At 45.1% G+C, this 24,428-nt stretch overlaps 1 protein-coding gene across 1 annotated transcript in view; it reads left to right on the forward strand.

Moving 5' to 3' along the window:
- Nucleotides 1-24,428, forward strand: part of COG8 (component of oligomeric golgi complex 8) — a 66,857-nt gene that overhangs the window by 40,771 nt on the left and 1,658 nt on the right. The window lies entirely within an intron of this gene.

Raw genomic sequence — 24,428 nt, forward strand, 5'->3', positions numbered from 1 at the left:
CCGTATGTGTCTGCTGGGTATCGTGGGAAATTTAAGATCTGTCAAGCGTAAATTTTGTACAATTGCACTGCTGTTGGCAAAAAGGAGGGTATCAATGCATTGGGATAGCAAGAAATGTCAGAGAGGTAAACAATGGCTCCGAAATATGGCGTATTGCAGAGACACTCTGCAAACATATGAAGAGGAACTTCAACAAGATCTAGGCCCAGAGACTACAAACTACTTTTAGATTCATCCAAGTGTAATAGCATCTTCCACTATGTAAGGTATTGTGCTCTGATTGGAGATCAAAGGAAACGTATAATGTATTGTACTAAGCAAAAAATAGCATTGGAGTAACTCGCAAATTTGTAGCGAGTGCTATTGCAACCTGTAATGTTTGTTGTGCGGTTTATAAGAACATAATACAAATCTTTTTTTTTTTTTTTTTTTTTTTTTTTTTTTTTTTTTTTATGGTGAATACTTTTACACCCACCTCTACTGGCAGACCATACTTAAGTTATTTATTTTTTTCTGTGAAAGAAAATGGTACTAGCTTGTCAACCTCTTCATTAAGATAGAAAATGTACAATAACTATCCAAGTTGGATGGCCGCTTCACAGCTCTACGGTGCTTCCAGCACTTTGTGGTGCCTCAGCAAGCAGATGTGACTCATTTTCAGCCCCTGGATACATCTGCCTGGCCACATCTTGTATCCCAGTCTACTTGCGACATGCTGACATAGGTAGTTTGTGCTGCCATCTTCCCATTTACCAGCCAGAGAAGTCCTTTTGCTTCTTTTCACAATGATTGTCAGTCTACTTTACACCCATAGCCAATCCTTGCAGGGTACGTGCCATTTTTCGGTCATGCCTAGTGAACGCCTTGGCGAGACTCTATTGTCGTCGAGCTGGAAAGTGTCTGCAGGTAAGTAAACACCTTAGCAAAGGTGCAAGATATAGCAACTTTTCATTGCGAAACAAAATCCAAATGTAAAATTCGTACTCGTGTAAATTAGAAACAAGAATTGGTACTTTCCAAACTTCTTCAGCGTTGGGGATAGACGTCACTTTCAAGTGTCAGACTTCTAAGGCTTCAAAGTAATTTCTGACAAAAGTGATGGTACTTTTAAAAGTGTGGGATCCAAGCTGTAGTTCAAAGGTTCTGCTGCTGTGATACTTTCAGGGTGCGGTTTGCTTCCTCATGTGAGCTCTCCCTCCAGAACACAATGCTTAAACGTTGTATTAGGTGCTGAGCACCTGCAGTGCTTCAGTTTGGAATAGAACCCTTTTCTGGCCCTCACAGGACCAAATGCCTGTGTCTAACATTAGGTGTGGGCTGAGATTATTTCTGTGCTCCGACATGCGTGCTAGCTGTCCACAGAATAGTGCTTCGGAGCCCCGTGCAGGGTATCTGGTGCTATAGAAGTAGATGTCCGATAGAGTGCACAAAAGTGCGTTGTTAATTACTGAAATCACAACACCAGCTCCGTGGGGGCATCGGTGCAGAGAGAATTACGGGTAAATTATCTCTATGCCTGTAAACCAATGATGGACAAGAAGCATGCACAATGAAGACAACATATACATCGCACTGAGGCTTATATCCTAGGCAGACACCGCGGACGCTTTTAGGATCTGTTTGTATATGCTGATTTTTGATACTTCTCTATCTGTTTATGTAACAAAGAGAACAAGCATTTGCAATGCAATAGGTCTCGCATTTGCTACAGTTTATCGGCATTGTAAATGACCATGCCTTTTATTTATCTGTTTTGAAAACCAACACATAAAAAAAAGGCATTGTCATTTACACCGCGAATAGCTCAAACTCTTGCAAATGCGAGACCTATTGCATTGCAAATGCTTGTTGCAGTTTGTAGAGGCTGTCACTTTTTTCTTTTATTTGCTGAACTCTGGGGCCCAGGCTTGATGTGTAGTTCGGAAGTTGATAGTATAATATATAAAGGAGTGCATACAGGAAGCTGGTGCTTAGCGGTGCTTCCCGCCTCCTATATGTCTGCAGGGTACATTCCCATCAGCCTGTAGTTTTGTCCCTCTGTGATTTCCCTTTTAATGCTTCCCTCTCAAGTCACCATCTAATGCTCTTGCCTGCAGGTGTGAGAATCTCTCCTTACCAATGGAATCACTGCCCGGTGGATCCCTGCTTGGGTATTGCCACAGGAGAGCGATTACCCCAAGCAGGAATCCACCACTAGGCACCAGGGACTTGGGGGGGGAACTACTCCTTAGTCAAGGGCATGTGCTCTCCCTTCCCCCCCCCCCCAATTTTAGTCTTTCTGCCCCCCCCATAGGTATGGTTACCCTCACCACAAAAAGGTACAAGCAGTCTTTCTGACCCAACACCCCCCCCCTCTCCTCCGGGGGGCAGATGGGGACAATTACCCCAAAAACTCCAAATCCCTTTGAATGGGGATTTGAAGTCCTCTAAACACCTGGGACAAATAGAAAAATATGTATGGGGGTTGGGGGAGAAAGCCCACTAGACACCAGCGACTGCATTTATTCAGTCCTTTATTTTTCTGGGGACGGGGTGTTACCCCGTGGGCATGAGCCCGCTACTCCTTCCCGCCCCTCTCCGCCCCCCCCCCCCCCCCGGATGGATGGATGGGGGATTTTACCCCAAACATAAAGCACACTAGGCTGCAGGGTTTTCAAGATGGTGCCTAAACAAAAAGATGGGGGGGGGCCTACCCTGGCATCGAGCCCCACCCCCCCCTGTCCCAGTAAGGCCAACAGGGGAGGTTGCCCCAAATTTACCTGGGGGGGGGTGGGGGTAGAAAGTCCACTAGATACCAGGGATTTTGCATTCGGGGCACAAGAGACGGATGCGTTTGCACTCTGGCCTTGCCTATACTGCTAATCCAAAAGGGACAAACAATTCTTTCAACCCTCCCATCACCCCCAGGGGCAGATGGGGGATTTCCCCCCCAATTTGCTGGCAGGGGGTAGTAAAAAGCCCCCTAGATACCAGGGATTTCAAAATAACGCCAAAACCAACAAAGCGATGGGGCGGCTTTTCTTGAGATCTACTTCATTTTTAGGTCTCGCCTGATCCAGCGCATGCGCTGGTCTGGCCGAGACATTTAGTGTACGGGTTTTCAAAGTGCTGCCTCACGCCTAGCGCTTGCATTCATGCGAGCGTGCACGCACGCAGCCGGCAGCTTTCAGTGCCCGAGGCGCCATCTGGAGCTTTCACTTTTTCACCTGCTGCGTGCGCACCACTCGCGTGTTTGCCGTCGCGCGCGCACCCCTGCTTTCACTTTTGCCGTCTTGTCTACTTTGTCTTAATTATTGGCGTAAAAAATGCAGATACCTTTAAGTTTGACAGACCATGAGCTCAGCTGGCATAATTATTTGATGCGCTCATTAGTCCTCTTGATGGAGCTCCTGCTCGGAGACGTGATCCACAGTTTTTACTTGCGAGTCTGGTAGTCACGGCTGTGTCCCACCAGTCCCCGCTATGGTGTTCCAATAATGAGCACCATTTGTGGCCCTGGAGAGGGCAAGTCCTACTATTCACATCATGAATAGGTGCATGGGGCACTGCACAGTCTACCATTGGTCAAGTGTAGCCGGAAATGGGCGGCGCACAGTCACCTGCACTGTTGCGATGGACTCTGTCAATAAGAATCTTAAAGAGAGCATGGTGCTTTCTCAGCTTAATTGATCTGCGTGGCAGAGCTCAAGCCCTCTAGTGATTTTCTTTTTTTGCCCCCAAAAAAATGTGTTGGTCTAACACAAGATAAGATGCAGGACAGCCTCACCCTTTCAATGCTTCCAGAGTGTGCAACAATTGGGAATTATCGTTTCAGATCCCAGAATAAAATAATCCCCTTCAACCTCTTGAAATAGCATCTAACATCTATCACTATTTATGTTTAAAACCTATTGAATGCAAGTGAAAACCTATTGTGGTTTAATGATGTTTTTTCCAAGAAATGTAGACGGAAACATATAAACAATAGCGTCGTTTCATTTCTTACAATATATAAATAATGCAATGGGAAACGTTGTCAAGCCATGTTTTTCCCCGAGGCTGGGTGTCACAAACGAAAGCCTCAAGATTATGGTCTGAGACTTTTCCCTAATAATATATCTAATATGTCAAATTGAATACATAGTGAGAATCCCAATCTGACTCTGGGCTTTATTTAAGATGGGCTTTATTTAAGATGGCGAGAAGAAAGTGAGGCAGTACTCCCAAAAATCTATTTAAATTTTGTGTTCATTGTTACTTTTTAGTTTTCACACAATACTATATTAATATTTCTAAAATGTCAATGAAGCGGTCAGTGATGCTTGTGCAATGTCTGAGGTAGTCTCATTCTTTTCCTTGCCTGAGTTTTGTAGTCTTCTGCATCCTTTCACACTGCTCAACTGTGGTCCTAACAAATGAAAGAAGACCTCTGTCCTAAAGGGAGGACCTTCTTGTGACCACTAACCCATCCTGTACCTCATCTGGAATCAAATCGGTCCGCCTACTTTTATCTTTTCATTTGAAGTGTCTTCCCACTGCTCTAAAGGTATTTTCCTTTCTCCAGAATTAAATACAACACTGAAATCTGATTGAGTGCATTAAAGTTGTTTAAATAAATGTACAATGCCACAACGTCGAGGCCAGAAATGTTGAGGGAAAAGTAGTCTTGGAATGCATTTGTTTAAATGAGATTAACATGAATGTTGCTTTAAAAATGTGAGTTTATTTTTGGAATGTGTCCTTCTCTATAGATTTTCCTTCGTTATATAATGCTATTTTGGTATTAACGTTCATAGGAGACACTCCCACACCTCCTGGCTCATCCTTTCTTTGGCTCACGCACCACATCTGTACCTCTTTCTTTCCGTGTTATTTTGTTGGTTTTTAATAGAAGGAAGCCCCTTGCGTTTTATTCCTCTACTCACTGTCCACTTGTCCTCTTTCATCCCCTTGCCTCGGTTTCCCCCTTTGTTTCTGATATTATCTGTGTGCACCACTGTTCCTTTTTTGAAGCATTCATCACTGTTTTACATTTTCAAACTTCTTATCCATCTTACACGCAGCTCTCCATTCCATAGCTGCAACCATTTTCAATTTGTGTCAGCTAGTTTGTAATGGCTTTTTTTTGGGTGGCACTTTTTACGTTGTTTTTGGTATTCTTGACCATTTGGTTTACTGCTGCTCTACAAAATGGAGGGCTGTCCGTTCCTTCTTATGAAAGGAAGGAGAGCAGTATGCTACCAGTGACTTGTGGAGGAGATGTGGTTATTTTGTATTTTGTTTGAAAGCTTGGCTCCGTTTTGTAGGATTGGAGCTAAATTCACAGTCCGGTGTGTCCTCTGCTTAGTCTGATTGGGGCTGCTATTAATCACTTCTTGCATTTCATTTTACTTTCTGTTACACACTGTAGGGGATTTGAGTGCCCCCTCCCAGTTATGCCTCTCCATTGTAAATCTTTGTCTCTTACTTAGCTGTCGCTCATATTCATATTGTGTTCCCAGACTTGTGTACAGTTTCTTGAAGAAGCTTGTATGGAAACTTGGAGGAACTATTGAATTCTATGAAGTGGATACTGTGTAGAGATTTGCTCATAATCCTGACCTGGGGTACAACGTTGAAACCTACTCCGGGTATTTGGGCGTTAGATAAATACAGTCAGTGCTAATGTTTTGGTGTCTATGGTCCTCCCACTGAAATGGTTTGAGGAGAGGATGCAGTGCCTCATTTTATGCTTGTTTCTTTCAGAAAACTGCTGTATATGTGAGCCTGACCACTGTTATCGTCGTTTGTAAGGGCCATAAGGTGCCCAGCTGAGAAATCTTGCTTTGTTTTTATAACGCACTAATGCAAACATAAAGGGCATGTTCGAGGCATATGAGCTGCAGATTATACACTGTGCATAGATCGCAATCTGGTGTTGGGCCCGGATGTTTGCAGTTTGTTTTTCCTCTTGGAAAGTCTTTGGGAGTCACGGGGTCGGTGACTCCTCCTCTGGTTAGTATTGCGCATAGGCTTCGGCTCCATCCTCAGATTGTTTTTTCCGCCATCGGGCTCGGATGTAATACTTCGCGCTCCGGTTCCGAACTTCCCAGTTCACCGATCGACGCACAAATCGTCGCTCATCGAGCTTCTTCAAAGATGTAAATCATCTTACTCATCTTCTCTTCGGCACTTCTTTGTTTCCGGTGGTCGACGGCGGCCTTTGGGCCTATTCCGGCTCCGGTCTCGGCTGATGGAAAGAACTCCCTTCAAGAAGTGCCCTCGATGTGGGTCCAAGTTTCCCCACACCGATCTCCATGAGGTGTGCAACCTCTGCCTCTCCCCAGAACACGAGGCCCGAGACTGTCCCGCCTGCAAGTCTTTTCGCTCAAAAAAGACCATTCGAGATCGACGGGCTAGACGCAACATGGCGCACTCCTCGACCTCCGCTCCAGTTGACATCTTCGGGGACGACGTCGAAGCTCCGGGACAGCAGGACATAGAACAGGAGGACGACGACCTCGTCAGCGCTTCCGAGGCCGACGACTCAGATGTGGAGGACATCACCCCGGCGCAGCGGGTCGTGAGTACAATTCCCCCTCCCACGCCGATACCGAAAAAGGCTTCGGTCACACCTTCGCCTCCGGGCCTAGGCAAGACCAAGGACACTGCTTCTCACACCCCACCTTCGGGCCCGGTAAAGAAGCCTATTAAGCCTTCCGGCAGCTCGGGCTCGAGCCAGCCGGCCACCGGTGCCGAGAAACACCCTTCGGCACCGAAGAAAAAATCGGCCTCCACCTCCACACCAAACCCGGCATCGAAGTCTTCGGTGCCGAAACCTGCTCCTCCGGCGCCGTCCAAACCTCACAAGACCCTCGGCACCGACACTCCCGTGCCGAGATCTTCTTCGGCACCGACCAAAAAGACGGAGGTTCCCAGGAACACCGGCTTCGACAAACCTAAAAAAACCTTCGGCGCCGACCGAACAACCAGTGTCACAGGAGCTTTTCACACCGGATCCTTTGCAAAAAACCTTCACCAAGGATCCAAAGACTGGACACTTGACATTGTCTTCAAAAAAGAGACACTTGGACAAGCCGGCTCCACCTCCACCTCCACCTCCAAAGAGAAAGGACATTGCTACCTCTCCTTACAGGGTGCCTTCCCCACCTCCTCCACCCTCTCCACCCCCACCCCCCCCACCACCTCCACCTCATCGTTCCCCCACCTTGTCTCCTGTCCCAGACGATTTGGGGGACCCTTACTATGATCCAGCAGATGTGCCACAAGATCCCACCCCTACTGGATCTCCAGACCCATGGGATGATTATAACAATCCGGACATCCCAGATGTCCCACAGGATGACCTCTATCCATCTAGGCCATCCCCTCCTGAAGATTCCTTGGGTTTCCACCATTTGTTACAACGGGAGGCACACTACCATGGGGTGGAGCTACATACCGACCCAGTGGAGGAGGTTTTCCTCCTAGACACCTTTGACGATACACATAGGTCCACTGCCATTCTACCTATGTTAAAGGGCGTAATTAAACATGCCCCTGAGATTTTTAAAGACCCAGTCAGGGCCTGGGTCCTAAACCCTCAGATAGAGAAGAAATACAAAGCCGCCCCTACAGACCCTTCTTACATTAAAGGCCCTGCACCATTAGATTCCCTAGTGGTATCTACAGCCAGGAAGCGCACAAATTCTCAGGCGTCAGGTGAGGCGCCCCCACCTGACAAAGAGTTCAAGCTCCTAGATGCGTCAGGGAAGCGCACTGCGTCACAAGCGGCCAATATATGGCGGATTGCTAATACGCAAGCACTGTTGGCCCGATACGACAGGGCGCATTATGAGCTAGAGACCATCATGCACCATCTCCCTGAAAAGTACAAGACTAGGGCTAATGAACTTATTCAAGAGGGAAAAACAATAACCAATACCTCGATACGATTTGCCCTAGATGCAGCAGATACAGCCTCCAGGGCCATAAACACCAGTGTTCTTCTCCGTCGCCATGCCTGGCTTAGGGTTTCAGGGTTTAAACCAGAGGTTCAAGCCTCTATATTAAATCACCCATTCGACCAAGATCATCTATTTGGCCCTAAAGTAGATGAAGCCCTGGAAAAAATGAAAAAAGATAGACACGGCGAAATCTATGGGAGCCCTACAAACACAGACTCCCAGGCGCTCCTTTCGCCGCTCTTCCTTTCGGGGCACGGGCAGAGGTTACTCCTCGGACAGTGCATCCACGTCCTATAAATCCCCTCCTCAGTCTACCTTCACGAAGGGTTATCAAAGAGGCGGATACAGAAGCAATAATAATAAGGGCAGAGGCAAAACAAATACCGCCCGCTCTGCCACACCTCCTGGCCAATGACTTTCCCCCGCTCCCTCCAGACCAGGGGTCTCCAACGAGTAGCTCGGGAGCTACTGGTAGCTCGCCAGTACCTTCAAAGTAGCTCTCTGAGGTGAAGTCAAGCCCAGTATCAATTTCAGAGTAGGTGTCTATTAAAGAAGGCAGCACTGATCATCTCAAGACCCTAAGAGTGACAGCCAGCCAAACTTATCACAGTAACTCATACTAACACTCAACCACACACTGTGCCAGCTTATAGGACCTGCTACATGACAGTCTGTATCCAATCTTAAACTAATTAAGCCACAAGCAGATTGACCATGTTGCTGTCCCTCCTTTATCAGTCACAACATGTGTGTGAACAGTGCACCATCAAAAAAGTATGGCAGCAGTAGCCTGAGCTGTAATCAGTGCTGACCCACCAAAGTGCGGGACTGCAGGAGTCAGAGTGAAAATGTGTTAGTTAGATGCATGATCAGCTCAAGACCTGAGGAGAAAAGGTATAATCCAGAGATTCATCAACATTTATGTGTGTGCCCATAATAAACACTATTGCTTCCTGAAACTATGCCTGGTGCCAAGAACCGCCAAATATATATGCTAGCCCCATCATAAGAGTGTTATATTTGGCATACTTGTGTCCATTCCTGACATAATAGTGCGAATGGCATAATTATGGTCATCCTTGACTATTTTAGTATTTTTGATCTAGTTGTGGTATGCTGGCAGCCATTATAGACCTACTCTGAGCATGACTGGCCGATATGTACCCATTCCTGGCATATTAATGGTCATGACTGATATGTGGTCTTATCCCTGATCCTTCTGATTTCCAGCCTTGGCACAACTGTGACCCTAGTATAATGGTGGGCATTACTGGCATAATCCAGGCATCCGTGGTAACCCACAATTGTCCACGGACCTGGGTAACGATTGGTAAAGGAAACAACGGTCCTAGACTTCTTTAAAGCTACAATTCAGTTATGAAAAACATTCATTAGTCATGGTGCAATGAGGGCAATTTATCTCCTCTGAGGCTGTATCCCTACTGTACCCCACCCTAGGTTGCCTCCCCTCCCCCCGTCCTCAGGAAGACCCGCCTGCAGAGGAGATAAATTACCCTCATTGCACTAGGGTCGAAACGTCGACACTCTCCCCCAGTGGGCCTGTACCTGATATCATCCCAGCCCTGCCTTTTCACAGATGAATGTTCTCTGTGCGTCATCAGAAAATCATGAAATGAATATTTGTAAATCCATAAGGGACAGGCCTATCTGTAAAACTGGTGCCACTATGAACCACGACCAGTTTTACTAAGGATACCGGAATGTGTAATTGATTGGTTATTGAATTTGCCTTTTGGATTCCTCTCCTTTATATCTATCCTACCTCATGAGCACTTTCCTTTTTCACACTCCCCTTGGAGCAACCTTTTTCTCTATTTGGAGCATTGAATATGGTGATCTGGTATAAAAGTAACTAAATAAAAAACAGTCAGTATTGGAGGGATATTTTGTGCCTTTGTGTCTTTTGAAGATATACTTGTTTGCATTGTAAAGAAAATGATGGTACAATAATGATGCAATGCTAATTCTATATGTACCGGATGCCCTTTGACCAATAAATGTTTTTCATAACTGAATTGTAGCTTTACAGAAGTCTAGGACCATTGTTTCCTATACCAATGGTGAGCATCCATGGCATATGACTGTAATACCTGGGAATTCTAAGCAGTCTGTCCATATGAGGCATTTGTACATGAGAGTACATGATGATAATGACAAGCTGATGTTTTGAGTGTGCATTTCTCAGAAACTGAAAACTGATATTTTAAAGGCAGTTTTAGTTTTCACAAATCGGGTTTCTTCTGGAAAATTTTGTTTGTTTGCCCACAGTGGAAAGTAGTATTAGATAGAAAAATGTGCATTTTACGAAACTGGTGAATGATAATTCAAGCTGAGCTGGGGAGACGTACTGCTGTGCTTATGTCCTTTGTGCCACTGGGCATGTCAAGATTTGAATGTTACTTCATAAGTCAAGGGGAGGCATTTAATATTGAAGAACTTTTTCCCAGCATTTCTGCTGGTAACCGCACTTGGTATACTTGGGTGGTAACTACTGAAAATCTTGCTTTGGGTGGTCATAGTGTAGTCACTATTTTACAGGTATAACATTTTCTAGTAGCTCGGGAAGACTATCCTTGAGCAGAAGTAGCTCTCACTACAGAAAAGGTTGGAGACCCCTGCTCCAGACCATTCCACTCCGGTCGGAGGCAGACTCCCAACATTTCCTTCACGTCTGGGAGACAATCACCTCAGACAGATGGGTGACACAAATTATTCAGTCAGGGTATTGCCTAGAATTAATATCTACACCCCCCAACATTCCACCCAGGCACCGCCCTATGTCGCAAGAACATACTGCGCTACTAACACAAGAGGTGATCTCCCTCCTGCAAAAAGGAGCAATAGAGCAGGTCCCCATAACTCAACAAAATTTAGGGGTCTACTCCCTGTACTTTCTAATTCCAAAGACGGACGAGACCCTACGACCTATCTTAGATCTCAGACCTCTAAACACCTACATTCATTCAGACCATTTTCACATGGTAACCCTCCAACAGGTTCTTCCACTTCTTTCACAGAACTATTTTCTCACCACTCTGGACTTGAAAGACACGTACTTTCACATCCCAGTACACCAGTCTCACAGAAAGTACCTCAGGTTTGTGGTAGACGGACAACACTACCAGTTGAAGGTGCTCCCATTTGGGGTAACAACAGCACCAAGGGTTTTCACCAAGTGCCTAGCAGTAGTGGCTGCACGCCTCAGAAGACAGCACATTCACGTCTTCCCCCTATCTGGATGATTGGCTGATAAAGGCCACGTCCTACCAACAATGTGTGCAACATACTGCCGCTACAGTCCAACTACTTCACCAGCTAGGTTTCACGGTGAACCATCAAAAATCCCACCTGGTACCATCACACACAAAACAATATCTCGGTGCCACCATAGACACCTCAAAAGCCATAGCCTATCCCAATCCTGCCAGGATTGCAAAAATACAGGCGCTGCGTCAAAAATTCCTATCAACACTCTCTCCCAGCAAGAGTGTTTATGCAGCTCATAGGGATGATGGCCTCTTGCATCTTTATAGTGCCCCATGCAAGACTCTAAATGCGTCTACTCCAAGAGTGCTTGGCGCGCCAGTGGAACCAGGCCCAGGGACAACTGACAGATCTGGTGTTGGTAGACGGTCGCACCCATCGTTCTCTGCAGTGGTGGAACACCACAAATCTTTCCAGAGGTTGACCGTTCCTGGACCCGGTCCCACAAATAATCCCAACGGCAGATGCAACGCTCTCCGGCTGGGGAGCTCATCTGTTACATCTCACAGCACAGGGTACATGGACGCCGCAACAGAAGTTACTCCACATCAACCATCTGGAGTTAGTGGCGATCTTCCTCGCCCTACAATCCTTCCAGGCGCAGATTTCAGGCAAGGCAGTCCTCATTCGCACAGACAACATGACTGCCATGTACTACATTCAAAAACAGGGGGGCACACACTCTCCACAGCTCTCTCACTTAGCACAGAGCATATGGAGATGGGCAATTCCACAAAAGATTTTTCTCCTAGCCCAACATGTCCCAGGAGTACAAAACACCGTGGCAGATCTGCTAAGCAGACAGACACAGCAGATCCACGAGTGGGAACTTCACCCACAGGTTCTTCACCTGTTCTTTCAGAAGTGGGGGCATCCACACATAGACCTATTCGCCACCCACGAAAACAAAAAATGCCCAAGCTTCGCCGCCAGATATCCACACCCATTGTCCGACGGCAATGCGATATGGATGAACTGGTCAAACAAATTTGCATACGTTTTTCCACCTCTCCCACTAATTCCATTAGTGGTGCGAAAGCTACAGCAGCATTCCCTAACTCTGATCCTAGTAGCTCCAACATGGGCCAGACAACCGTGGTACACCACACTGCTGGAACTCTCAGTGGTACCACTCCAAAAGCTACGCCTCTCGCCATGCCTCCTAACCCAGAACCGTGGAGAGATCAGGCACCCGGACCCAGCTCAGCTCAACCTTGCGATCTGGCTCCTGAGGTCCTAGAATTTGGATACCTTAACCTTCCCCCTGATTGCATGAACATTATCAGGGAAGCTAGACGCCCTACTACTAGGGCGTGCTATGCAGCAAAGTTGAAAAGATTTGTTGTTTACTGCCACAACAACGCAATCAATCCTTTAAATGTATCCATACAGCACATTATATGTTATTTACTCCATTTACAAAGGTGTAACCTAGCATATACCTCCATTCGGTTACACCTCGCTGCAATTGCTGCCTACTTACAGAATAGGCAGCACCTCTCACTTTTCAAAGTACCTGCCATCAAAGCCTTTATGGAAGGCCTCAAAAGAGTTATTCCACCCAGAGTGCCACCCTCACCTATTTGGAACTTGAATATAGTCCTCACACGGTTAATGGGACCCCCTTTCGAACCATTACATAAGTGCGAGCTGCAATTCCTCACATGGAAAACAGCTTTTCTAGTGGCCATCACTTCCCTCAGGAGAGTTAGTGAAATACAAGCACTCACTATACAAGAACCTTTTCTTCAGATGCATCACAACAAGGTTGTGCTCCGCACCAATCCCAAATTTCTACCCAAAGTCATTTCTCCATTCCATCTAAACCAGTCGGTAGAATTACCAGTCTTTTTCTCGCAACCCCAAACCGTTGCGGAAAGAGCCTTACACACACTGGATGTCAAAAGGGCTTTACTTTACTACATCCAGAGAACACAACCTTTCAGAAAAACCAAACCGCTATTTGTTTCCTTCTCCCCACCACACAAAGGCAACCCTATTTCCAAATCAGGGATAGCTAGGTGGATTGTAAAATGCATACAGATTTGCTACCATAAAGCAAAACGAACGCTATCGGTTCCCCCTAAAGCCCACTCTACAAGGAAAATAGGGGCATCTATGGCTTTCCTAGGGAACATACCACTAGATGACATCTGCAAAGCAGCGACATGGTCAACGTCGCACACCTTCACAAAACATTACTGTGTAGATGTGCAAACCAAGCAACAAGCTAGTGTGGGCCAAGCTGTACTAAAAACACTGTTTCAAACTACTGCAACGGATGCCGGTGGTCGCCGCTAGAGTTGGGTACTGCTATATAATCTATGCACAGTGTATAATCTGCAGCTCATATGCCTCGAACGGAATATGCTACTTACCAGAATGCATCTGTTATTGGCATGTAGAGCTGCAGATCTATACACGCCCACCCGCCTCCCCGGCTACCTGTATCCGTTCCAGTCTATCTTATTTAGATACAATACACATGGGTTTCTTTACTGTTACTACTACGCTCCATCTTTTCCTGGCGAAAAACAATCTGAGGATGGAGCCGAAGCCCATGCGTAATACTAACCAGAGGAGGAGTCACCGACCTCGTGACTCCCAAAGACTTTCCAAGAGAAAAAACAAACTGCAAACACCCGGGCCCAACACCAGATGGCGATCTATGCACAGTGTATAGATCTGCAGCTCTACATGCCAAGAACAGATGCATACTGGTAAGTAGCATATTCCTTTCTATACAACCATGAAAACAATAACTATATTTTTCAGCCAGTTAATTTTATGTAATACATTGGTTTGGATACAGACCGTGAACATATATATTAGCTCAACATTCATCATTTCAACTGCACAGCATGAGTATACTATTTTTAGGTCTCGCCTGATCCAGCGCATGCGCTGGTCTGGCAGAGACATTTAGTGTACGTGTTTTCAAAGTGCTGCCACACGGCCTAGCGCTTGCGTTCACGCGAGTGTGCACACGCGCAGCTTTCAGCGCCCGAGGCGCCATCTGGAGCTTTCACTTTTTCCGCTGCTGCGCGTGTTTACCGTCGCGCGCGCACCCCTGCTTTCACTTTTGCCGTCTCGTCTACTTTGTCTTAATTATTGGCGTAAAAAATGCAGACACCTTTATTGAAATAAAAACTGAAAGTTACAAGTATAAACACAGTAAAAACAATTATTTTTAACCTTTAAATACTACTGTTGACATCTAGGCATAATGATGGACATGAAGTAACAAGACCCTGCTGGTTTTACTTGCATAGCCATCCAATCATTCAGGAAATCTGAACATAAATACAGTGTAGTTTATTCCATTCTGTTCTCTGTAGATTTAAAAGTTTTTTTTCCCCACGGAATATTCAAAACATTTCATCATTTTTTCACTTTTCCTATGATTTGTGCTACTGCTGCATATAACTGAGTTACGCCGCTTCATTTAAATCAGCGGCAAATGAAACATTGCACAAATAATTTGATATGAATGCTGGTGGGAAACCACTCGCGTTGGAACACTAATAACACAAGGCTACGCCAATCTCCACTTTAAAAGGGGCCCGGAAACAGCACGTCCTAAAACACCTTTTTATCCTGTACTCACCTGCTGTCAGGTCTCCACAAATATGTAACTGCAAAAATACCAATATCATTCCGAGGACTGACAAGCCTGTTTAAAGGCCACTGTTTTTGCTTCTTCACTTTAATGCCTATGCCATAGCGTGGAAAGTGCACAGCCACCATACAGAGCTTTAAAGTTCTGCATAGAGCCTAAAAAGATAACCTAGAAGGCCACAGAGATCTAACTCTGAAAATGTAAACTATCTTCAGCCACTTCAACCTGAAGCATCTCAAGAAAGTTTACCAAGGTACGTGCTTTGTCTAAATGCTACCTGCATGAGCCCTCTTGACTCCTAATCACATGTGCTTGTAATTTTGTCACAACCTTTGTTCGCGGTGGCTGTGCCCATCCTGGAGTTGTCTGGGCGATGGGCTACGTAATATTTTATCCAGGAATGAATGTTGATGCATTGTTAAAAGGATATTATCATGCCAATGCCATCATTCACATCAGACTTTCAGCAGCCACACGGCAGCGCGCCAGCCTCCCGCCAGCATTGCTTCCAGGCGTCCTCCGAGTTTATGAACCCAGCTCTAGCCTGCTTTACATGAACCAGCCCAGGGAGGGTCCGCTCCTCAAAGACCCTTTCCGGGAGAGCGTGGCGCATCCTGCCATGCAGCAAAACCTGAATGGAATCTGCCTGGCAGTGGTGCTCATGGAAAATCCTCCTACAAAATCAAAATATAGGCAGTGTAAAAAACATAGGGGTCCGTTTCACAAAGATCTTCCGCAGTCCCTGGCGCCACGACTGCAGAGGCTCTTTGTACATCGGACCTTTCTGCTTTTATGTTTTTTGCAGTTTTATATGGATCGGAGCGCTTTGCACGAGCCCCAGTTACATTACACAAGGACAAACCCCTTTTAATGTTTAGTTTAGACACGATAAATTAAGTGATATTCCCAGCCTCACAAGCTGTTCAGCATCCGCAGAGACTCGAACCTGGCTCTCCAGTATCATAGTCACCAGCTCTGCCCTTACGTCACATCCACACGATTATACATATATCAAGCTGAGACGGGCTCATGCATTTGGGACAGTACTACACAACACAATCACGTTTCACATCAGGCACATTCACAGAGTGCACACCGCTGTTATATTTGACAAATGCACAGTTTTGAGACTGATGGACGTGACCAGGAGTTTGTGACAAACAGAAGTCTGTAATGTTGTTAAAGGCCACCATTAGCCGCTGCCTCTCACGCTCCTTGGTAGTCATCTGGAATTCCCTTCTGAGGCTTGTTTGACTCGACCACAGCCCGAGAACCACAAGCTGGTTCTACCCGTGAAACTCGATCACCACTGCAGTGACTGTGAGCCGACGTAGTTCATTTCTGTACTGTAACTGGTGCACATGTAAAGCGCTCTGACACTTTCGGGTTGAGCTCGCGCTGTATAAAATTTGTAAGATAATGTTCCATATGCATTCAGTAGGTGTTACGTAAATCACTCTGTAAATAGATTTATTTGAGGTATTCTTTGGAAAAATTGCGTCTGCATCTGTTAGGGCGCTATGGTATGCATTCGTCCTACATTGATGGGCGTGGTACGAAGTCATGACTGACGCATCCAGACAGTTTCGCCATTTTAGTCAGGAGGACTGCACCGGTAGTTTCAATCCCTTACTTCTAATAAGAGTGAAACTACAAGTCCCACAATGCACGGAGTTAGATGTTCCTTGAACTCTGAGACTGCTTGAGGATGGCTACACACAACATATGCAAAATGGCAACACTGAGCGTGCTTCGAACTTCTATGATATAAGCATTTCGATTCAACGCGCAGGTGTTCCCTCACTTTGGAGTTTCTAAAGTCAGGCTGAAGTAGGTCGAGGATAACCCAGTTTATTTGTTGTTAAACGACGACAAGCAAAGAACAAGTCCACCCAGTGGCCCGGGAACGTGTCCTGCAATGCTGAGGGTCGAGGCAAGCTCATGCATTCTGGCCGAACTCCTTTGACCCTTTGCACTGACTGACGGGAAGCACTTTTACCTGCTTCGAAACCCGATCTCTCTGATGCTTAAGTTATGTAAAAAAGAAAAGGGGCCGCCCCATCACAGAGCATCTCCCAGGAGTTAAAAGGAGTGACCAGGCTTGCACCAGGGAGCGCGTAAGTGTGTTCTGGGAGTGCTGCGCTCGTGAGGACACCGGTGGACCAGGCAGGTGGGGAAGACTGGTGCTTTTCAGGTATATATTTACGTTTTTGTCTATCAGGGGACGCCTGCGCACCCCCCATGTATATGTGGTCGTTGGGAATGTCTGCTTTATAAAATAAATGTATGTATGCGTTGTACTGCCACTAGCGCTCTGAGGCGGTCGTGAGCTACCAATAGCACTGAAAAGAGTTCAAATAATAAACTGAATTCTTATACGATGCGCTATGCTCAGAACGGACTCCGTGCGTACCTTGGTCATTTAATCGAGATTCAGGGAACGTGCATTTAAAGTTTAAGACCTGGGCATTTCTTTTGCTTGTTAAAAAAGAGACCTGCCTCTTTTAAAGTAAAAGTGCATTTTACATTTTGGGTACAACAGGGCACCCGGTTGGGGCGTAGGTTGGAACAGAAAACACCGACTAATAATCTCCCTAGTCATTAAAATCCAGTCTCACAGAACTGGTTATTCTTTTGAAAATCTTACTTTCGCTCTGCTTTACCCACGTGCTAGCCAGGCGACGTTTTCACAGCCCTTTGATTCAGAATGAAATCGAATTGAACCATTTTAAATACATTAGGAATCACATTGTGACCGCCAGTTCTTTTGCAAGTGTGCAGCTTTATTTTGCGTCAAATGATAAAACGTTTTAACAGCACTTCGAATTGACGTCAGACGTTGTGCAGCGCTCTGTTAAATGATTACTTGAATTTTTAGATTCACATACATCGCAATTTTGCCTAGGATCACACAATTTCGGAAAGTGGGGAAGCTGAGAATAATCCCAGGTTTTCTGCTTTCACATTGTTCTATTCAGCCGTTAGATGTATATGCTACACTTCCCTTACACTCACCTTACTGCACATCAACCCCAACTCCCTGACCCCACACCAACCCGCTGGCATCAATGTGGCCCTCGGCCATATCACACATCAAACCTTTTGGCCCATGGTAAAATATCTGCGAGTAACCATGTGATAAAGCAAGGATCCTTTTGAGAATGAGTCATAGAGTCCTTGGTGCAACATCATCAATTGTTGCATGGCTAAACACTTATAAGGTCCCAAAAGCGAGACCTATTGGCTATGCCAATGCTTGTTTAATAGAGCTACACAAAGATACCTGGGTCAGGATAAAATGAACATCTAACATACTATCAACAAAAAAGCCAACCTTAATGGCTTAAAACAAGGTTGAGTTCTAGCACCTTTATTGTTCTCTTTGTACATTTCTGATCTGCCATTTTGTCTGGAGGGTTTGGAAAGTTTGCCACAGAAGGCAAACAACCAGCGTTATGCGCTTAGCCTATGCAGATAGCATTGTTATCTTTTCACTATACTCAAAATGCTTGAAACATCACTTGTCTAAACTAAATGCCTATAATATGGAAACAACTCTTAAGTTACTCATTCAAAAACTAAAATGGTTACATTTAGGAAGAAAGTAAAATCTATAATCTGAACCTTTGGGGAAGCAATAATGGAGCAGCTCGACAGATATGTCACTGATACCAGACTTTCCTGGATAGAACATATACACTCCAGGATACAAAAAACAATAATAATCACAAAGGCCATTGGCAGGTTTTCCAAGCTCTATGGAGAAAGAGCAATTACCCATTCGGTCACAGCATTAACAACCAAACTTATTCCATTGCTACTTCCTGCACATATGAGTAGAATGTGTGTTTTTAGCCGAGGTTTGCAAGGGTGTTCAGGGTAAGACAACCTGGTGAGAGCTTGACATTTTACCTCTATCTTTGAATGCACAGCAAATGTGTCAAGATAGGGACAAGATCAAAAGGCCAGTTACAGAAAGCAAGTTAGTGGAAGAATATGTGAAAACCAGGGTGGGACAACAGGTGGGACAAACTCAAGCTGGACAGCCTAAAGCAAATAAAGCTATCAAATAAAAAGCCACAAAATGTGAGTTACAACCCACAAAGCCAATGATAAGCAACGGGCAGAATGCATTCATAGATCAGGTTTCTGAATGTCCCCTAGATGTCTTTAGCAAACCAGACAGATGTGCTGTTTTGTAGGCTTCGACCCATGAAGGGTCATTTTTCAGTGAGAAAATGTAATGTCGATGTTGCCTTTTGTTTCCTTTCCCGTTGGGAGCATTAGGCCTGCCAACACAAGTGATGCACCATTTTTATTGGGAGACTTGAGGGGTATGCTGGATATTAGAAAATAGATGGGTCCCCGAAGATTCCTGAAGTTTTTCTCACCGGGAATATGTTTTTGTCAAAAATTGAGGTTTGCAAAGGCCTCTGAATAAGAAGTCTTTACAAACCTCTTTGGTGAGGGCCACGGAAGTCACCCCATGATGGATTCCCCTGGCTGTCTTGTTTTTTAAAAAAAATGTACAGGTTTGCTGGGTTTCCCTAGGTGCCATCTGAGCTAGAGTCCATAATCCACAGCTAAACATATTGCAAAAAAAGGGTCCATAGTTGTAAAATGCGATGCTTCCATGCTGCATTTTGGGTCCTTTCCTGTCTCGGGCACTAGGTCTACCCACACAAGTGAGGAACTACTTTTAGTGTGAGATATGTGGAAACACAGAATAGTAGAACATGTGTTATTACCTTTTGGATTTCTTTGCGTTTATACCTTTCGAATGTAAGCCAGTGTATAAGAAAGAAGACATTTAAAAAAAATTCTTCTAAATGCTAGTATAGGTACCAACACATTCAGAGACTTACACATAACCACTGCTCCTAAACTCGGTATTTGGTGTCAATTTCAGAAATACATGGGATTACTTGATACCCATATCCATTGACGTCCTCATCAAGTGACAGTGAGGAAGATAGATGTTCGATGGTGATGTCCATCACAGACAAATGTTCGCATGTAGGATTAGCCGCTTGCAAGGAAAACCACATCTGAAAAGAATTGCCACAGAAAGCAACAAGGTTCATTTGTACATTGTCTTAAAATCATGCTCAAGGTGCATGGTTGCCCTACAATCTTTATTATAGACAGTGGTGGGCCAATAAACCTCACGCGGGCAGAAAAGTACAAAAAAAACTGTCTCCGAAACCACGTCTCACACTGTACACTGTTGAGAGTGAAGGTATACACTTGGGCAGCGTCTATGCCTTTGCAGAGTAAAGGATCATTTGAGGCGACCATGTGGCACAAGAAAACAGTGCAAGTACCAATTCATGTCTTCCCAGGTACTTCGTTGAGTGCATGATTATCACTTTTCGATACTGCTGCTGACATGGAACAGTTCTCTGTTAACTACAACTTGAATGCCCATTCTGAAATAGTGAATCAATTCCCGACATTATTTCATGGACTTGGGAAACTTAAGACAATGAAGGTACAGCTTTACATTAATGAAGATATTTGCCCTGTTTTATAGCAACACCGTCAAATTGCTTTTCACTTACAGGAAGCCTATGAGAAACCACTCGAAACACTGTTAAAGCATGACCTCATTAAGCGCTCTACTCGTCCAACATGTAGGTTTCACCCATTGTGGTGGTGCCAAAAAGACAGTGGAGGTTTAGTGTGCATTTGTGTTGGTATGCGCCAGGCCAATAAAGCAATCAAAAGAGAAAGCCCTCCAAGTCCCCATGTTGCGGACATGGTCACGCAGTTGAATGGCGCCAACGTTTTCTCACGCCTTGATTTGAACAAAGGCTACCAGCACTTGAACTGGAAGAGAACTGTAGGTACATTACTACATTTTCAACCCATGTTGGTTTGTTCAGATAAAAAAAAGTCTGTTTTGGTGTCGTCCGCTGCAGAAATCTTTCAAGATGTAATTTGTTGAACAATTCTGCCTGCCATACACGCTTTAAACTACACGGATGATATACTGGTGTTTGGGGCGACACAAAAGGAACATGACAAAGCACTCACCAAGTATGCCATCTGCTTGCTGATGCAGGTCTCATTAAATGCAGAGAAGTGTGAGTCTTACAGAAGCAGACCAATTCATTCACCGTATTTTCTCTTCAAGGGGAATGACTCCTGACCCCGAAAACGTACAAGCATTGTCTACTTGCCCTCCAGAAGATGTGGCCATGCTTCGGCATGCTCCAGGTACATTTGTGATTTTGCCACTGTGAGTCCCTCTGTAAGAAAATGAACAAAGTGAAATGTTCCGTTTGAATTGTCATCTGAATGAGACCAACATGTCAAGATAATAAAAAACGCAATTGAAAATGCAACTGAAATGGCTTACTTTGATCCGAAATTGCATACATAGATTGTAGTGGATGCAAACCTGGTGGGGTTGGAAGCGATGCTTGCTCAACACAGTGTACAGCCCAATGCTCAGACGCATTGCGGCCTATGTTAGGCAGAGTCTATCTCAAACTGAACATGCTTATTCTCAACCAGAGAAAGAGAGCTTAGCTGTAGTGTCTTTCTGTACGGAGGGCATTTCACCCTTGTCGCGGATCATCAGGCATTGCTCACCATTTTCGGAAATCCGAAAGCCAAGATGCCCTCTCTCATTGAGAGGTGGGGGGTTGCATCTGGAGGAGTATACTTACACTATTGTGCACAAACTGGGGAAAGATCACAACTACTTTTCATAATTGCCGCTACAGCGTCATAGTACAACGTCCAAAGTGGCTGAGGCCTACATCAGTTTCAAAGTAAAGTAAAGTGACCCTGCAGTTTTGTTTTTTCTATTGAACTGATTCTGACAGCTCCTAATACGAACAAAGAAATGCTTAAGCTCAAGGAAATCATTACAATGCAATCATGGAAGAAACGTACTTGACCTCTTACCGATGATGAGTACCAGAAGTTCAAGAATATTCAGGAAGAACCTTCTGTTACACATTATGGTGTCATACTAAGAGGGGCAAGGATAGTTATCCCTGAAAGCCTGGGGCAACAAGTCATTGAACACGCACACAAAGAACATCGTGGCATTGCTCCAACCAAAACAGCCCTCTGGGATCGACTGTGGTTCCCACGTCTTGATGAACGAGTTGAAAGAGAGCGTGAAGCTTGTCATCTATGCAGCGGTCTGTCTGGCAAAATGATTCGGCCCCCACTGAACAGGTCTGATCTTCCTTGGAAGCCTGGGAGAGAATTGCAATTGACTTCTCCAGACCCCTCAATAATGGACATCATTTCATGGGAGTTGTTGATGAGTACTCCTGTTTTCCTCTAGTGGAAGACTTATCAACCACACATGAGGCTGGATGACATTTTCACAACATTGGAGGTTTCCTCCATTCTCAAATCTGATAACGGTCCACCCTTCAATAGCAGAGAGTTCAAATACTTTCTTAATCGTCTGAACATCAAACATCAGAAAAGTACACCTCTCTGGCCACAGGCAAATTTCGACGTTGCATGATTTATGAGTACTGTGAAAAGGGTAGTTCAGCGTGCTGCGCTGGAAGGTATTGACCTAAAGAAAGCTTTACGCCTAACCCTCCGTGCCCACCATTCCACTCCACATTCTACGACAGGATAAAGTCCTGCCATCTTGCTGTTTGGAAGAGCTCTTGGAACAAACATACCACAAAGGACCACCAGTTGGTCAATAGACCCTGATGAGATTTGTGTCAATGACACCTCTCGCAAATGCAAAATGAAAGCCTATGCCAATAAACGTGATGTGCTCGAGACACGGTTTTTGAGAAAGAACCAAGTTCTTGTCAAGCAAAAGCAAATGCACAATACTGATACTCTATTTGATGCTGAACCGCTAAGAGCCGTGTCGAGCAAAGGACATATGGTCACTGCTCAACGACCTGGAAAATCCATAACCTGAGACTCGTAGCACTTGAAGCGATGTTAGTCAGCTCCAGGCCTCAGGAGTGAGGCCAGTCCACGTGAATGCCCAGCTCAAGCATCCAACTCTTCTCCCGAAATGCCGGATAAAGGTGACCTTCCTCTATCTTGTACAACTAGATCTGGAAGACCGGTGCAAGCACCTCGACCACTCATTGAGTGATAATGTGTATATTTATATACATTTGTTCGTACTTTTTATTTAACAAAGGGGGTGATGTGTCCTGTTTTTGTGTTTAAGAGGCCTTTAGTGGTCCTCAGCTGCCTCCTTACAAGTATTACGTAATCTGGTTGGTGTGACTGGGTGTGGTTAATAAAGTTTGTGACTCAGTATGTTCAGTTAACGGTTGCATTCTGAAGAATAAAGACATGCAAACCAGAGCTCTGGGTGGCGTGGTCTGTTACATGATCTCAGGCTGGGGAGAGACTCCCCAGCCTCCTCCCCAGACACAGCGTGTTAAGGTGGAAAAAGCTACATTTCAAGATAGGCTATGGGGACAATAGGTTAGAGGGGGGCATAAGGGAACCAACCCCGGAAAGGGGGGGAGGGGGCCCACATCCAGGGCCCCAGCCCCCGACTCCTCATCAATGACTCCGCAACACAACAAGAATGTAACCGTTCATTCGCCCCCCCCTCCTCCCCCCCGATTTCCCCCCTTCCCCCGAACACCTGTCTGTAAGCACTTTTCTTTTATGGGTTTCTCCTACTGCAAGCAGGGCGTGCTTTCCTCCTACGTGCAGTCACTTTCAAGCAGCCTGGCGGCCGCTTCTTTATAATAAAATAGGTCTCGCATTTACAAGAGTTTGAGCTATTGCCATTGTAAATGACAATAGCTTAAACTCTTGAATGCAAGACCTATTGCATTGCAAATGCCTGTTTAATATTGATGAGCATCTGGTGGCTTCCCCAAAAATAAAGTTGTACAAAAACCATGTCAAATCAAAACTTACATTGACAAAGCCATAAGGCTGGTAGCTAATTCCAGACCTATTGTCTTTGCCAGTGCTTTTTTAAGAATGTGGCTATCCACTAACTGTCTTGAATGCAAATTCAAGCAACAAAAATGCACAAACATTGCATCCAAGCACCTGGAACCTATTTAATTGGGCACAGTGCCCTTTTGATTAATTTGCTGACATTTCCTTTTCCACATGTCTCTAAATCCCACCGTCCACATCCGAGTACGAGGATCCAAATCCAGAATAATTATTATTGCACTCAAGCACCCTTTGAAGTTTCCCAATCCATACGACAGAGACCACACACAAAACTACCATGAAGGCCAGAGCTTCATTGTAAGGTTGAAAGTAAGATTACCATTCTTGAGCTTGATGGTATGCCTTCAGAATTTCTCAAGTACTAGCATTTAAATTTGGCATCAGACTGCACTGATATAGCTGAGACAAACTGTCTTTCCACCAGGTCATCACACACCTTTGAGAGGAAGGCTTCCATGTCTGGTGTTTACTGAAAACTGTGAAGTCATGTCAAGACTAAGTAATTTTGCCCTATTTCCTCCATTTGGCCAAAACTGGATTGTGTCCATTCTTGGTCAGAGTACACGGTTCTGAATTAAAGTATTCCTTCCAAATAAAGATCTTGTGAGAGCTCAATATTGTGAAAGCTGTATGTTCACACACGTTACACCGTATTTTATAAGATT

This window comes from Triturus cristatus, chromosome 12, assembly GCF_964204655.1.
Source record: "Triturus cristatus chromosome 12, aTriCri1.1, whole genome shotgun sequence".
Classification (NCBI taxonomy): domain Eukaryota; kingdom Metazoa; phylum Chordata; class Amphibia; order Caudata; family Salamandridae; genus Triturus; species Triturus cristatus.